Here is a 15,593-nt window from a genome sequence, read left to right on the forward strand (position 1 = left end):
ATACATGTTCCATATTTAATATTATTTCCTCTGTAAACAAAGCAGCCAAAACCGCTGAAGACACAGCAGCATTGAAAAGCACTGGCTAATAAATTTACCCTCATATGTTTGTAAACTGTGTAAGCATAATAAAGTTACTTTCTTATAACACTGCTTAGTACTAATAAGAGGTGGCGCTTAATATTGTATTGTAACTTTATGTTTCATGTCAAAATGTCAGTTTTGGATTTAATTGGCCTGAATTGGATATAAACTGGTAAGGATTTTATTTTCTAGCACCCTAGGCCACTTTATCTGCACCATCTCCACTATTCATTTATATACAGGTAAAAAAACAAATCAGTAAATATAACTATAATTTTCTTTTATGATGCTTTTCATTAAAAAACTAGGGTAAGATTAGATTACAGCCTCTGTAATTCTCAGTTCTGAGTCCCAGACTAATGTGACTTATCCAAGACTCCAGGCCAAGGTATGAATAACATTTGCAATGTGAAATCAATGTGAATAGGTTGTGTCATTGGCAGGCTGTATACGACAGCTAGGTTAATATGCTCTGGAATACAGTGTTCTCTGGCAAAATCAACCCAGAGACCCTTTGGAATGGTGAATATGATGTTAACAGAAAAATTTTAATTGGCTTCATGCCTTCAAAAATAATGTATATTGTGTAATGAATGGTCAAAATGTGAAAGAACAGATAAAGTTGCTCACCTATTAATGCGGAGATCATTTCACTAATAAAACAGTAAAATGTTCCACCTGTGTTGCCTTATTCTGTTGCCTTATACAGTACTGTGGTCTTATTTGTTTCCATAAAATGTAAGAGCATGAAAGTAATAGATGGACTATTTTGCACAGTGGGGCCAATGGCGATTTGTACAGAGCCGAAATCCAAATCACAGACACATGACCTACTGTAATTCAGAGATGTACTCTATGCTAACCCGATAGTTTACGTACATCTCTGATGGTGTGGGATCTGTGCATGTACAGATGCCGCACTGTGCATGTGCAGATCTTGTTCGGCGAGAACGCTCGCAGTGACCTGGACGTTGCAGCCTGATTAACAGGCTGTGGTCATTTAGGGGTGGAGCGTGGGTGGCGAGATGCAGCTTTGCTGAAAACTAGAGCATGTCACCCCAGTTTTATACTGAAGGCCGTGGCTGCATCCTTGGAAGCAGCTTCACTGGCTTCAGCAGTGTGAATTCCATGGTTATCCTGCGTAACCTGAGGGTTAGTCAGATGACCGATGTTCATGCAGATAATACAAAGTTGTATCTTTGGACACAGCAGCACATCAGAGAAGCCTTCAGGAGGCAGTTTATTTACACAAGATGCCTCCTGTGACATTAGCATATAATCACACAGCAATTGTGGTTGGGATACCGCTGGTCAGAATTCCGGCAGTAGAATCCCGACAGTCAGAAACCCGACATCCTTAGTTAAGTAAGGTAACACCTTCCCTCACCCCTCCACCTCTCCTTGACCCCGAGCCTAACCTTAACCTCCCCCTTAGTGCCTAACCCTAACTTCCCCATAGGTGGTGGCTAACCCTAACCCTCCCCCCTTAGTGCCTAACTCTAACATCCCCTTTAGTGCCTAATCCTATCCTCCTCCTGCCCAGTGCCTAAATCTAACCCTCCCCCTAACCCTCAATACTTACTTTCAGGGTGCCAGCGGTTGGGATTCTGGCACTGGGTTCCCGACGCAGTAGAGTTTCCAACACTGGTATTTTGACTGTCAGCATCCCGCACGCCAGGATGCTGACGACATCCCTTGCACCAACCCTCATGCACCCGCAAATGTTACAGCTTGGACCAGCATAAGTCCTTCTCTGTATCAGTCTACATCTGTTCACAATTATGCAAAAACACTCCTTCCTTGGTCCTACCCGCCTCTATATTCGCAAGTATTTGTATGTGTAAGAAACATGGAAATCGACAGAACAGCAGATGTGTGCAGCTAGACTTCTATTATTATGTACTTTATTTTCATCAATAATAATGACATTTTCCAAAGCAGCTAGACTTCTGGTCTTGTGCAGAGCAACTTGTGCAGAAAGTGGCATTAGTCTGACTCTATATCAGTTCAGGTATGTGATCGTAAGAGGTTTAGAAGAATATAGAGTTGCAGTATGTCAACAATGAGGTGAGGCTTTTAGAGGTTTATGCTGCTCATTTTCACCAAAGCGTCTCAAATTTTAAAACAGAGGAAAACAACAACATAGTTCTCACTTAGGGGCTGATGTGCACACTCTTCTCTATACTTAGGGGCAGATGTGCACCCTCTTCTCTACACTTAGGGGCTGATGTGCACCCTCTTCTTTACACTTAGGGGCTGATGTGCACCCTCTTCTTTACACTTAGGGGCTGATGTGCACCCTCTTCTTTAAACTTAGGGGCTGATGTGCACCCTCTTCTCTACACTTAGGGGCTGATGTGCACCCTCTTCTCTACACTTAGGGGCTGATGTGCACCCTCTTCTCTACACTTAGGGGCTGATGTGCACCCTCTTCTTTACACTTAGGGGCTGATGTGCACCCTCTTCTTTACACTTAGGGGCTGATGTGCACCCTCTTCTCTACACTTAGGGGCTGATGTGCACCCTCTTCTCTACACTTAGGGGCTGATGTGCACCCTCTTCTCTACACTTAGGGGCTGATGTGCACCCTCTTCTTTACACTTAGGGGCTGATGTGCACCCTCTTCTCTACACTTAGGGGCTGATGTGCACCCTCTTCTCTACACTTAGGTGCTGATGTGCACCCTCTTCTCTACACTTAGGGGCTGATGTGCACTCTCACCTTCAACACTGAGATGCTGATGTGCACTCTCCTCTTCACACTGAGGGGCTGATGTGCACCCTCTTCTCTACACTTAGGGGCTGATGTGCACTCTCATCTTCAACACTGAGATGCTGATGTGCACTCTCCTTTTCACACTGAGGGGCTCTTGTGCACTCTCCTCTCCACACTGAGGGGCTTATGTGCACTCTCCTCCCCGCACTGAGGGGCTGATGTGCACTCTCCTCTCCACACTGAGGGGCTATTGCGCACTCTACATGCTGAGGGGCTGTTGTACACTCTCCTCTCCACACTGAGGGGCTCTTGTGCACTCTACATGCTGAGGGGCTTATGTACACTCTACTCTCCACACTGAGGGGCTGTTGTGCACTCAACATGCTGAGGGGATGTTCTGCACTCTTCTCTCCACACTGAGGGGCTGTTGTGCACTCTACATGCTGAGGGGCTGTTGTGCACTCTACATGTGGAGGGGCTGTTGTACACTCTCCTCCCCATGCTGAGGGGCTGTTGTGCACTCTCCTTTCCACACTGAGGGGCTGTTGTGCACTTTCCATGTTGAGGAGCTGATATGCACTCTCCTCTCCACACTGAGGGGCTATTGTGCACTCTCCTCCCCGCACTGAGGGGCTGATGTGCACTCTCCTCTCCACACTGAGGGGCTATTGTGCACTCTACATGCTGAGGGGCTGTTGTAAACTCTCCTCTCCACACTGAGGGGCTGTTGTGCACTCTACATGCTGAGGGGCTGTTGTGCACTCTACATGCTGAGGGGCTTATGTACACTCTCCTCTCCACACTGAGGGGCTGTTGTGCACTCTACATGCTGAGGGGTTGTTGTGCACTCTCCTCTCCACACTTAGGGGCTGTTGTGCACTCTACACACTGAGGGGCTTATGTACACTCTCATTTCCACACTGAGGGGCTGTTGTGCACTCTACATGCTGAGGGGCTGTTGTACACTCTCCTTTCCATGCTGAGGGGCTGTTGTGCACTCTCCTTTCCACACTGAGGGGAAGTTGTGCACTTTCCATGTTGAGGAGCTGATATGCACTCTCCTCTCCACACTGAGGGGCTTATGTGCACTCTCCTCCCCACACTGAGGGGCTGATGTGCACTCTCCTCTTCACACTAAGGGGCTGATGTGCACTCTACATGCTGAGGGGCTTATATACACTCTCCTCTCCACACTGAGGGGCTATTGTGCACTCTACATGCTGAGGGGCTGTTGTACACTCTCCTCTCCACACTGAGGGGCTGTTGTGCACTCTACATGCTGAGGGGCTGTTGTGCACTCTACATGCTGAGGGGCTTATGTACACTCTCCTCTCCACACTGAGGGGCTGTTGTGCACTCTACATGCTGAGGGGCTGTTGTGCACTCTCCTCTCCACACTGAGGGGCTGTTGTGCACTCTACACACTGGGGGCTTATGTACACTCTCATTTCCACACTGAGGGGCTGTTGTGCACTCTACATGCTGAGGGGCTGTTGTACACTCTCCTTTCCATGCTGAGGGGCTGTTGTGCACTCTCCTTTCCACACTGAGGGGAAGTTGTGCACTCTCCATGTTGAGGAGCTGATATGCACTCTCCTCTCCACACTGAGGGGCTTATGTGCACTCTCCTCCCCACACTGAGGGGCTGATGTGCACTCTCCTCTTCACACTAAGGGGCTGATGTGCACTGTACATGCTGAGGGGCTTATATACACTCTCCTCTTCACACTGAGGGGCTGTTGTGCACTCTACATGCTGAGGGGCTGTTGTGCACTCTCCTCCCCATGCTGAGGGGCTTTTGTGCACTCTCCTTTCCACACTGAGGGCTGTTGTGCACTCTCCTCCCCATACTGAGGGGCTGATGTGCACTCTCCTCCCCACACTGAGGGGCTGATGTGCACTCTCCATGCTGGGGGTCTCATGTGTACTCTCCTCAGGACTGTCCAGGGTGCATTCCTTGGGGGATGGCATGCAGGGCCTGTCTGGGCCTCCTGTGGGGAGCCCAACGATGCTGCTGTGGTTGGCAGGCTACAGCTCCAGAGTGGTAGCAATGATGGCACTTCTCCATGGTGTTATGGCAGGACAGGAACTCCTCGGAGCTGCAGGGCTGCAGGTTAAGTGTAGAATGTGGAGCGAAGGATATGAGCCCTGCGAGCATATGGCCAACTCCACATGCTCTAGAACTGAGCATATTTACAGGCATATGCATTTCATTCACATCTCCACTTGTTGTGCAGAGCTGAACAGAAGCATGGATATGCATGTTTCCAGGCATATCATCTGCACCAAGCGTTGACTGATACAAGTGCACCCTGATGATAACGAAGGTGGTCAGATATGGGGGAGACTGTACATGCACATAACTCTATATAAGTATTAATTCCCCCACACTTTACTGCTGATTGCTGCCAGTATGTCATGTGTGAGCATTATAAATACTGGATGAGTGACATTATTTTAGGTGCCCCTTAGTCATTGCTACCCTTGGCAGCTGCCTAGGTTCACCTAATGGTAGGGCTGTCCCTACATCACTTAGGGGATGTAGTTAGGATACCGGTGGGTTCTATCCTGCCAGCCACATCCTGACATGGGACTAAAGATAGGCGTCGAAATCCCAACACCTATCATTAGCCCCACTACTAACTCCTGACACCCGGTTTACCAAACAAAGGTAAGCCGGGGTGTCTTAGCGTGTAGCTGTGGGGGAGAGGGTGAGCATTAGGGACCGCCTGGGGGGCTTAGGGCCAGGCACCCCCCCTGGAGGGTTAGGGTAGGGAAAGGGGGGGTTAGGATTATGCACCACTGGGGGGGATTAGGATTAGGCACCCCCCTCGGAAGGGTTAGGTTTAGGGTGCAGGGAGGGGGGGTTAGGTTTAGGCACTAATGAGGGGAGGTTAGTGTTAGCCACCCCCTAAGGGAGGGTTAGGAGGGGGAGGGTTAGACTACTTACATGATGCTGTCAGGATTCCGACCCGTCGGGCTGCAGCTGTCGGTATTTTCATACCAATTCCTTACATAGGGGCATATCCAACTAGCCACAGAGATCCCGCGCGCAAGTCCCCGCTGTCGGACTTTACCTCGCACCTCATATAGGTGCAAGGTAAAATCTGCGTGAGGCCGCCTTATTCAGCCTCGCGCGAGCGGGTAAAACACACTAATTCCACAGTTCTCGTGGAATCAGTGTGTTCTCGCGCAGGAGTCCCGTTCTAATGACGCGGGGAAATAGCTATTTAATTGAATAGCTAATCCCCGCGTTTGCATGACAATTAGCCGTGGGTAAAATCCCCCGGCTAATTGGATATGCCCCATAGTGTGCAGTATTCATCTTTTATTTCTTTATAGTCCAATTAGCTGACGTGCCCGGCTTTTCCTTTATCGTATTTTAACTTAACTTATATGCTTAGTTCAATTTATTCCTCTAGGGTAAAGAAGCGTGATAGTATCAAGCTTAAATAATTTGAGGGGTTATTTTTTTGTAATATGAATGAATTGAAGTGGGTATAACACATTTTCATTTCTGCACTGGGAACTCCAATATGTTACCTCCTCTTCTTCTATATACTAATAATAATCAAGAGCTGGGGCTGCAGCACAGTCCTAAATTCAAATATGGGAGCCACACCAACTGCCTTTTCAAACGCTGCCAAACATCACCGGCCGGGACTCACTGGCAGTTGGTGTGGCTACCCTATTTGAATCCACCTCTGGAGCCACCACTGATCAATACAGTTTCTGGATGAATACACCGGTACTGTGGATTGGCATGATTAGGGCTCCCATATTTCTTAAGAAGAAAACTAGGACACAACATGTGACCTGACATTTGCACAGTCCAGAAAAGATGCGCATGCTTCCTTATTATGTTAATGTTAGTGTTTCTAAGATTTTAGTTGTAGGATAACAAGTGTTCCACATTTTCTAATATATTCAGATGTTAAAATAATAAGTGCAGACTTCCGGTTCCAGTTGAACGGCATGAGGACCTGTGCTCTGGAGCTCCGCTACATTTTGCCCCCTTACTGCACATTCGCTCTGCTTTTTAAAGCCTCCAATTGAGCTCCCTACCACCCGCTCGACATCTTCACTTACCTGGCCAGGGATGAATAAATATTTTTCAGGACAGACACCGGCAAAAGCACCACAGCCGCGACAGGAGAAAAGGCGCGCCGAATTCAATATGGCACCGGGCTCTGATGAAGATGTTCCCTCTCCGGCTCCCAAGAAAGCAGCAACCGACTCATTACCTTCTGCTTCTCAGGTAGGACGGTCCCCTGACTCCCCTGCAACATACGGAGACCTGGTAGAGGCTATAAATTCCACTATGGCCCCGTTACTCTCCCGGGCTGTAGCAGACATATCCACGCAGCTTCAGGGGTTAACGCAGTGTATGAATGATACGGAACTTTAGCTCAAGGTTACAAATCATGATATTGCTGATGTGAGACTTGATGTTAAGCATCTCCACAAGGATAACATGTATCTACTTAATAAAGTGGATGACTTAGAAAACCGGTCCCGCCGGAGTAATCTGCAGTTAGTGGGATTACCGGAAACAGTTAAAGGCGCTGCACTGGCACACTTTGTAAGGCAGACCCTACCTTCCTTATAGGCATTGAGGAAATTGACCGCAACCTTGTCATTGAAAGGGTCCATAGGTTAGGCCCACAACCTACCTCATCTCCTTCTCGCCCACGTGTAACACTCTTCAAATGCCTCAATTATTTACATAAATCTGCAATTTGGTCTGCATCCCGTAAGGTGCGGAATCTTACATGGGAAGAACACAAAATATTCCTATTTCAAGATTATTCTGTCGAACTATCAAGGGCGTGCAAAGCATTCTCTAATATATGTGCTCAGCTGGTGAAAAACAAGCGAAAGTTTACCATGATGTACCCGGCCACCTTGTGGCTCTATATGGGACCATCTCATGTTGATTTCAGCAACCCAGCGGATGCTGCGGGATACCTTCATGAGGAAATGCAATCACATACAAAAGACATTGCTGACTGAGACTTATTTCTGCTATGCATCTGCTTTAACTAGGATGTTAATATAATCATTCTTCTCCTCTCCTGTTAAATACTACATATGGTATATTGGTCGACGCATGATGAGTGATGGTCTGAAGTCGCATATATGTGGTATCCAATAGTTCTTGTCATCTTTTTGGTTGCTAACCATTTTTCCTGTTTGATCAATGCCCTTTAAGAATATGATGTTTAATATGATTTGCGAATGCATAGTATATTCCTTTGTACATCTCATATACACAATGCTTATTTGAATATGCCTAGATATGTTGCCAATTTATGGAAATGATGAGGAATCTTAATATCATTATGCTCTATAAGGTTCTATTTACATTAGAAGGGGCAAAATGTTAGCTTGGGCTCAATTTGATCACTTAATAAGTTATCTACATTCTCCGACAATTCTCCGGAAAAAAATACCGGTTGTCTATATTGAATGTTCATGTACATGTTATTTTGATTCATGTATATTTTTCTTTGCTTTTATTTTCTCATTATATCACAACTGGGTGATCTTGTGTCACATACTCTCGATCTTCACTTATGTGATATCTATTTCTCAACATTCTTGTTTGTCTACCCCTGTTTTGTCATTTTCCTCTTGTGTCTATTCCCACCCATTTAAAAGCATATGTGTAGTCATCTATATGTTCACATCATTGCTAATGAAGATTGTAGTCTCAATGCCTGTTCTACTCTTTACCTGTCTAAGATTATGACGGACATTATGATAGGCTCACTTAATGTGGGCGGTCTTCAATTGCCAGCTAAAAGGCGAAAAGTTCTCCTTTATTTGAAAAAGCAAAGGTTAGACTTAGTGTTCTTGCAAGAGACACATTTAATTGCAACGGAGGTCCCCAAACTCCAGATGTTGAATTGGTCTGTGATAGCATCATCCACTTACATTTCAAAGTCGAGAGGAGTGGTGATCCTAGCACAGAAACATTTGAAAATTGAAGTCAGTACGGTAGTGACTGATCATGAAGGGAGGTATGTTATAACAACTGTATCTATCTGTGGTACTAAGTTTGTATTATGTAATGTCTTTGCTCCCTACATTTACACTAGATCTTTTTTTTCCACGTCTCATAGCTAAACTCAGCTTTTATAGCGATGAAACTCTTATAGTGGGTGGAGACTTTACTCTAGTCTCTTCGTATATTCTGGATAAATCCTCACCCTCCCCTTCCTCCCCCATGCTACCTAAGTTAGGAGTTCCTCACTTTGCTAAGACTTTACAAATGATAGACATTTGGCGTGCATGGAGAAAGATTATACATGCCTTTCAATAACGTTTCATCAAACGTTATTGAGGATTGATTATTTATTCTCCTCAACTAGGTTGCTCCCTAATGTCTCCCAAATTAGTACTAAGCCCATCCTAATCTCAGATCACGCTTTGATTTGGCTCTCATTTCATATACAGACGGAGAGGAGTGGTCCTAGACAAAGGCAATTTCCATCATATCTCGCTCAATCTTTGACATTTAGAGATAGGTTGGAGTCCGCATGGGAGGAATTTAAGAAAGACAATATTGAACACTTGGAAACCGACCCTGCCATATTCTGGCAAACATTTTCGTGGTATTTCGTGGTGACAAAGACAGATAGGTGACATACTTGTGACTCTCTATAATAGTATTATAACCACCAAATCCATCCCTCTTTATTTTAATGCAGCTGTTATCAAGGTCTTACCCAAACCAGGTAGAGATTTGCCTAAACCAGGGTCATATCGACCAATATCCCTTCTTAACCTCGATTATAAGATTTTCACTAAGATTCTCGCTGAGCGACTGAAGAATGTTTTGCCATATATTATCCATTCAGGCCAAACGGGCTTCATAAAAGGTAGACACTCTGTTGTCAATGTTAGGCATGTGATTTTGGCAATTCAACATGTCAAGGACTCGAGGTCTCTTAACACCAATATGGTCACAACATTAGATGTCGAAAAGGCGTTTGACCTGATTGTGTGACAACATCTTATTAATATGTTATTATGTTTTGGAATACCTGAGCCCTTATTGACATCTTGAATACACTCTATTGTCATTCTAGCACTCAAGTTTTGTGTTACGGAATGTTATCTAATCCATTCATAATACAGAGGGGAACCAGACAGGGATGCCCGTTATCCCCACTTCTATTCGCAATAGCTTTGGAACCGCTAGCTATTGTGTTACGGTCTTCCCCTTTATTCACTGGAATTCGCATTGGCAATGTTGATCTTAAAATTGCCCTCTTCGCAGACGATATGCTGCTATTTGTATCTAACCCTCTATCTTCTCTGACAGAAATTTTTTCCATTATCAATGATTTTGGAGCATTTTCTGGTTACAAGATGAACTTTGACAAATCATAATTTGTAGTTATAGATGACCGCCCCTCTCATTCCAATCCTGATACTGATCTGACACCCTTTCCACTCACTTTAGCTACATCTCAAATCAAATATTTAGGGGTTAATATACCTTCTAATCTTACTCAACGTTATACTCTCAACTTTTCCCCTACTATTGATAAGATTATTTCATTATTAGATGGCTGCATGCATCTTCCCCTTTCATTACTAGGCAGAAATGCAGTAATTAATAGTATAATATTCCCAAAAAACTTCAACTTTATACAGATGCTACCTTTTACCCTTTCCAATTCAGACATTAAACATCTTACTAGCAAGATATCTAAGTTTGTATGGCAAAACAAAAAACCTTAGATTGCTTTCTTTAGATTATTGGTGATGCAGGAGGAGGGGGGTTTGGGAGTACCAGGCTTGAAAGCTTACTCTCTGTCTGTTTTATTTCGCTATATTAGAGATTGGTTGCTTGAAACGAGTTCTTATACTGACTGGAATCTGCATTGCTCTTCGTTCAATACTTTTTCTCCTGGGGCTCTATTGCATGCCAAAACCACTGTTATTCCCTCTCATTTGGCGGATCATATCATGTTCAAAGCTACATATGCCTCTTGGATAGAACTAAATAAAATATTTTCTAGATCTCCTACTAACGCTCCATATATTTATGGGGTAATCCATCCTTTCAACCATCACTAGACTTCACAAAATTTCTTGCCTGGAAGGTAATGGGACTTAATTTGACATCCAAGGTCTTTGATCCAGGGGGTTCAATGTTAACCTTTGCTTCACTGCATTCCATTCCAAGATACTTCAACACCAGACCTTATCAGATCTTTATTGAAATTTTCTCCCTCCTTCCTATATAAAACAAGACATCTTTATACTGGTCTTATGAAGACATTGGCTTCTCCGACAATTGATAAACTAATGGCGGCCTGGTGAAAAGATATTCCCACAATTCAAAATTCCTCAGTTCTAATCACACATTATGATTCTACCTTAAACTTTTTGCAGTCCACCTACCTACAGGAAGTACATACTGTATAAGAACAATACACAGAGCATATATTACTCCTGCGCAAATAAAATACATAGTTGCTACAGAATTAGGAAATTGTTGCAAATGCCATGTCTCTAACGCTAATTTTTTCCATTGCTTCAGGGAATGCTGGAAAATTAGAAGATTCTAGAATAAAATTATCAATCTCATTAACTCAATTTTTTCCCTCCAACTCCAATTTTTCTAATTGGTCATTGGGTAAGGGAAAAAAAATCTAAAACTCCCTATTAACTACAATAGTTACTATAGCAAAAAAAAAATTCTTGTCCACTGGACTTCCAAAACCACCCCTTCGTTGAATGAAGTCAAATTGAAAATAACACAAATTATGTATTTTGATAGGAGAGCTACTCTCCTTGATCTGGATAAAGGAGTCAAAAAATTCTATAAGAAATGGGGTCTATATATTAATTTATTACCCTCAGAAGAACAAACACAAATATTTCGATTGTTTGGTAACACAGAATGGTACCTCCATAAACAAATTTTATGCATGATATTATAAGTTTAAGAGATGAATACAGACGCCTGATACACCTGGCTTTGGATATGATTCTTTGTCTATATGTCCTATACTACAGTCTTCACCTGAACAAATATAAATTGCATACTTGATTCACATTCACTTCCCCAATCCCATCATTTCACCCCTTATGTGCTTCCCCCTAATATATGTGTGTATATATGTCTATATGTAGGTTTTGTTTATTTGTCCAGTCTAACTGGTCAGGTTCTGGCTTGGATATATTTTTACCTTTATGTATTACTAGTAAATGTCCTGAGTTATTCCCAGATCTTCCATATTGTACATCATATGTAAGACATTACTCGGGAGTGATCCTCCCCTTTTTCAATTTGCTTTTCCTCTTTGTTATTCTGCAAAAAATCTTAATAAAATAGATTTGAAACAAAATAATAAGTGTAATATTTTGTATGAGGAATCTCTCCAGGTGTATCTAAGTTGACTATAACATGTATTTATATATTTTTGTGCTGATCTGTACTGTATATTTGATTTATAAGCACATTAATTCATCTTGTCATTTGTTGCAGTAAAGGTGCCATTATATATTGGTATTATTTTCCATTTACGTTTTGAATACAAATGCGTCTTGCTCTAAATAACTCCCTATATTTTTAGAAATTAAAGTACATTTCAATAAACTATAAGACAATGTAAACATTGGAGAATAACTGTTGCAGAATCCTATGTGATAACGTCAGCATGGTCTCTGCTGATTTCCACCAGTGATGGACAAATAACAGCAGCTGAACTTTTACTCACAACTCAAACACTCCAGGAGCACTAAGCAAAGAGAAAATGACTTCCGTCTGCTATTAAGTCTAAATAGCACAATTGGACAGAAATGAGGACATTTGTTTCCCGTTCTCTGTGTAAGTACACTGGAAATAGATCTGCCATTAGTGGAACAAACACTGGAATTTAACCCACAAACTGAACAAGAGGTGGAACATGCAGACTCATTCCTGAAGGTACCAAGTTCCAGACAGACCATTGAAGGGTATTTACTAGTCCAGGAATCCTTGACAGATACGCATTATTAAGTTTTCTTTTTGGTACAAGCAATATCTACCATTTTACAGGATAAACCATTTTATATATCTATATATATATATATATATAGATATATATATATATATATGTATATATATATATATATATATATATATATATATACAGTATATCCAACCAAACTATTCCTTTTCCTGCGCTAAAAATGTAATCAAACAAAATAGTAACAATTTTATCTTGTTATTAACATCAATCAAATAAGATAGGATCAGAGCCCTCTTTACTGATCTTCCATTAGCACAGGATCCAAATTATATATACACCACAAACAAATATAAAGAGGCTGACAAAATATAATTAAAAAAGACTCCTACTGATTAATCTTCTTTTGTGATGAACCTTGTGCTATGCACTCTATCATACTTATCTGAAGTCCCTTCAAGAGAAAAATACCGTATGTACAGTAAATGGTTTCTCTTTATTCAACCAGAAAGGTAAGGAAAAGAGTTAATAGCTTAAAACTCTCTCTCTCTCTCTCTCTCTCTCTCTCTCTCTCTCTCTCTCATATATATATATATATATATATATATATATATATATATATGTATATATAAAAAGGTGTGGTAAATTCCAGAAATCGTACTAACACGATTGGCCACACAGGCCATGGGACAAGGTAAGTGACCACTGGGCCACCAAGAACATTATTTCCACATGCTATCATGTCAACATGTCATCCGTGTAGACATCATGAGTGCAGACATGAACACTATCAACATGCTAAGCATGCCGACATTGTCAGCATTATCATGTCAACATGATAACTGTCAACCTAACATACCACGCCATCATATATACCTGTATATCATGTATATACCTCAGTATATATTCACAAACATTAGCATATTCAGCATTTTTAGTTAAGTTTGAATCAACAGTTAGTTTAACTAATAATCATTTTTTACACAAATGTATTCAATTTTATATTAAAGTACTGTAGCTGAAGTACCTAGCATTGCCCGGGTTTAAATCTCCAAGTTATTACGTTTTATTATGTGATGTCGTAAAAAATCCATTCAGTGGAAGGCCCGGAACAGGCTACCTGGGTCAAAGTACTGCCTGGCCAACTCCGCTACGAGGTCCGACAGAGACTCCAACCACTCCATTAGGCATCCCAGACCAATTTCCACCCCTCTGTGAAGTTTTCATCCAACTCCATCCAGTGAAAGGCCCACAACAGGCTCCCCGGGTCAAAGTTCTGCCAAGCATACACCAACGGGAGGTCCGATCGAGACCTCAACCAACTAGAATGTCTTCTGGGATCCAATGTTATCACTCTGTGAAGTGTTCGTCCAAGTCATCTAAATCCATCCAGTGGAAGGCCCAGAGCATGCTTCCGGGGTCAAAGTTCTGCCTGGCGCACTCTGCCATGAGCATAGGCAAATGCAGGGGGGGTTTCCGTCTGCCTGAAAACCCCCCTCCCCAGCCAACACCATGACCACAATAGAAATAGTAATATAATAGAATGTTACTAGTGCTGCATGCTCTTCTCAGTATCACAAATGAAATAATTAGCACCACCTGTGGATCTTTTAAAATGTGTCAGCCAGTAATAAATATACCTGTGCACCAACTAGGAGATGTGGAAAACATGCACTGTTAGGGGTGCACTGCTATAGACCATCAATAGGGTTAATTATTAATACTGTATAATATTACACTATCCAGTGCATAAGGAGACCAATATGTACATGTCCAGGGCAGTGCTAGGTTCTTCTGCTGCTACCCCAGACTCCTGGACTTGCTCCAATACTCTGGAATGATGCCTACATCTGAAAAAAAACATTCTGCTCAGACAGGATGGACCTACTGCTGTATCTAATGGCTTACTGTAATCGCTGGTCCTGTATATGCAGGGATTATGACACAATATACTTTGTATGATGTATATTAAAACTGGATAAGTGCTAATTATGTCCTCTTCATGGACTGGCCACACTCACTCTAAAATCAAGCATTTGGAAACCCCCCTCTAGAAATCCTGTGTTTGCCACTGATGAGGTCCGACTGGGATCCCAACAACTTCATTAGGCAACCCAGACCAATTGTCACCCCTCTGTGAAGTTTTCATCCAAATCCATACAGCGAAAGACCCAGAACAGGCTACCCAGGTCAAAGTTCTGCCCAGCATACACCAATGTGAGGTCCGACCGGGACCTCAACCCTCTAGTATGTCTTGTGGGATCCAATGTTACTACCCCGTCAAGATTTTGTCCAAATCCATCCAGTCAAAGCCCAGAACAGGCTTCCCAGGTCAAAGTTCTGACCAGTGTACACCGACTGGGACCCTAACCCCTCAAAAACCTGGTAAGGTCCAACTGGACCACCTCACATTGGTTTCATCCCAATCAGTGCAGGAGTGTCTGAATGCATAACCGGACAAACAAACAAACAAAGAAACGGGCCAATAAATTTTATTTATAAGATATACTGACATGAATAGTAAAGCAACAATGATTAATGTTATGAAGTTATGTCTTTACTTCTAAAAATATGATATCACTAGAGAACATTCTTCCTGTCTGTCTCAGTATAGTTATATGAATCACATAAGTTATATTAATTAACCCCACTCTCTACATTATATAAATGAGAAGTCTTACTATACTGTACTATCCATCTAAATTGTTAATTCCTCCTTCCATATATACTTTATTGACAAATTCCATTCAATTACAAATAATATATTGACAATGAATGGAAACCAAAAGCGGCTATTCCTATACATAATGATCATGATTCACT

Source organism: Taudactylus pleione, unplaced genomic scaffold, assembly GCF_031769625.1.
Source record: "Taudactylus pleione unplaced genomic scaffold, aTauple2 ptg000774l, whole genome shotgun sequence".
In the NCBI taxonomy this organism is placed as follows: Eukaryota; Metazoa; Chordata; class Amphibia; order Anura; family Myobatrachidae; genus Taudactylus; species Taudactylus pleione.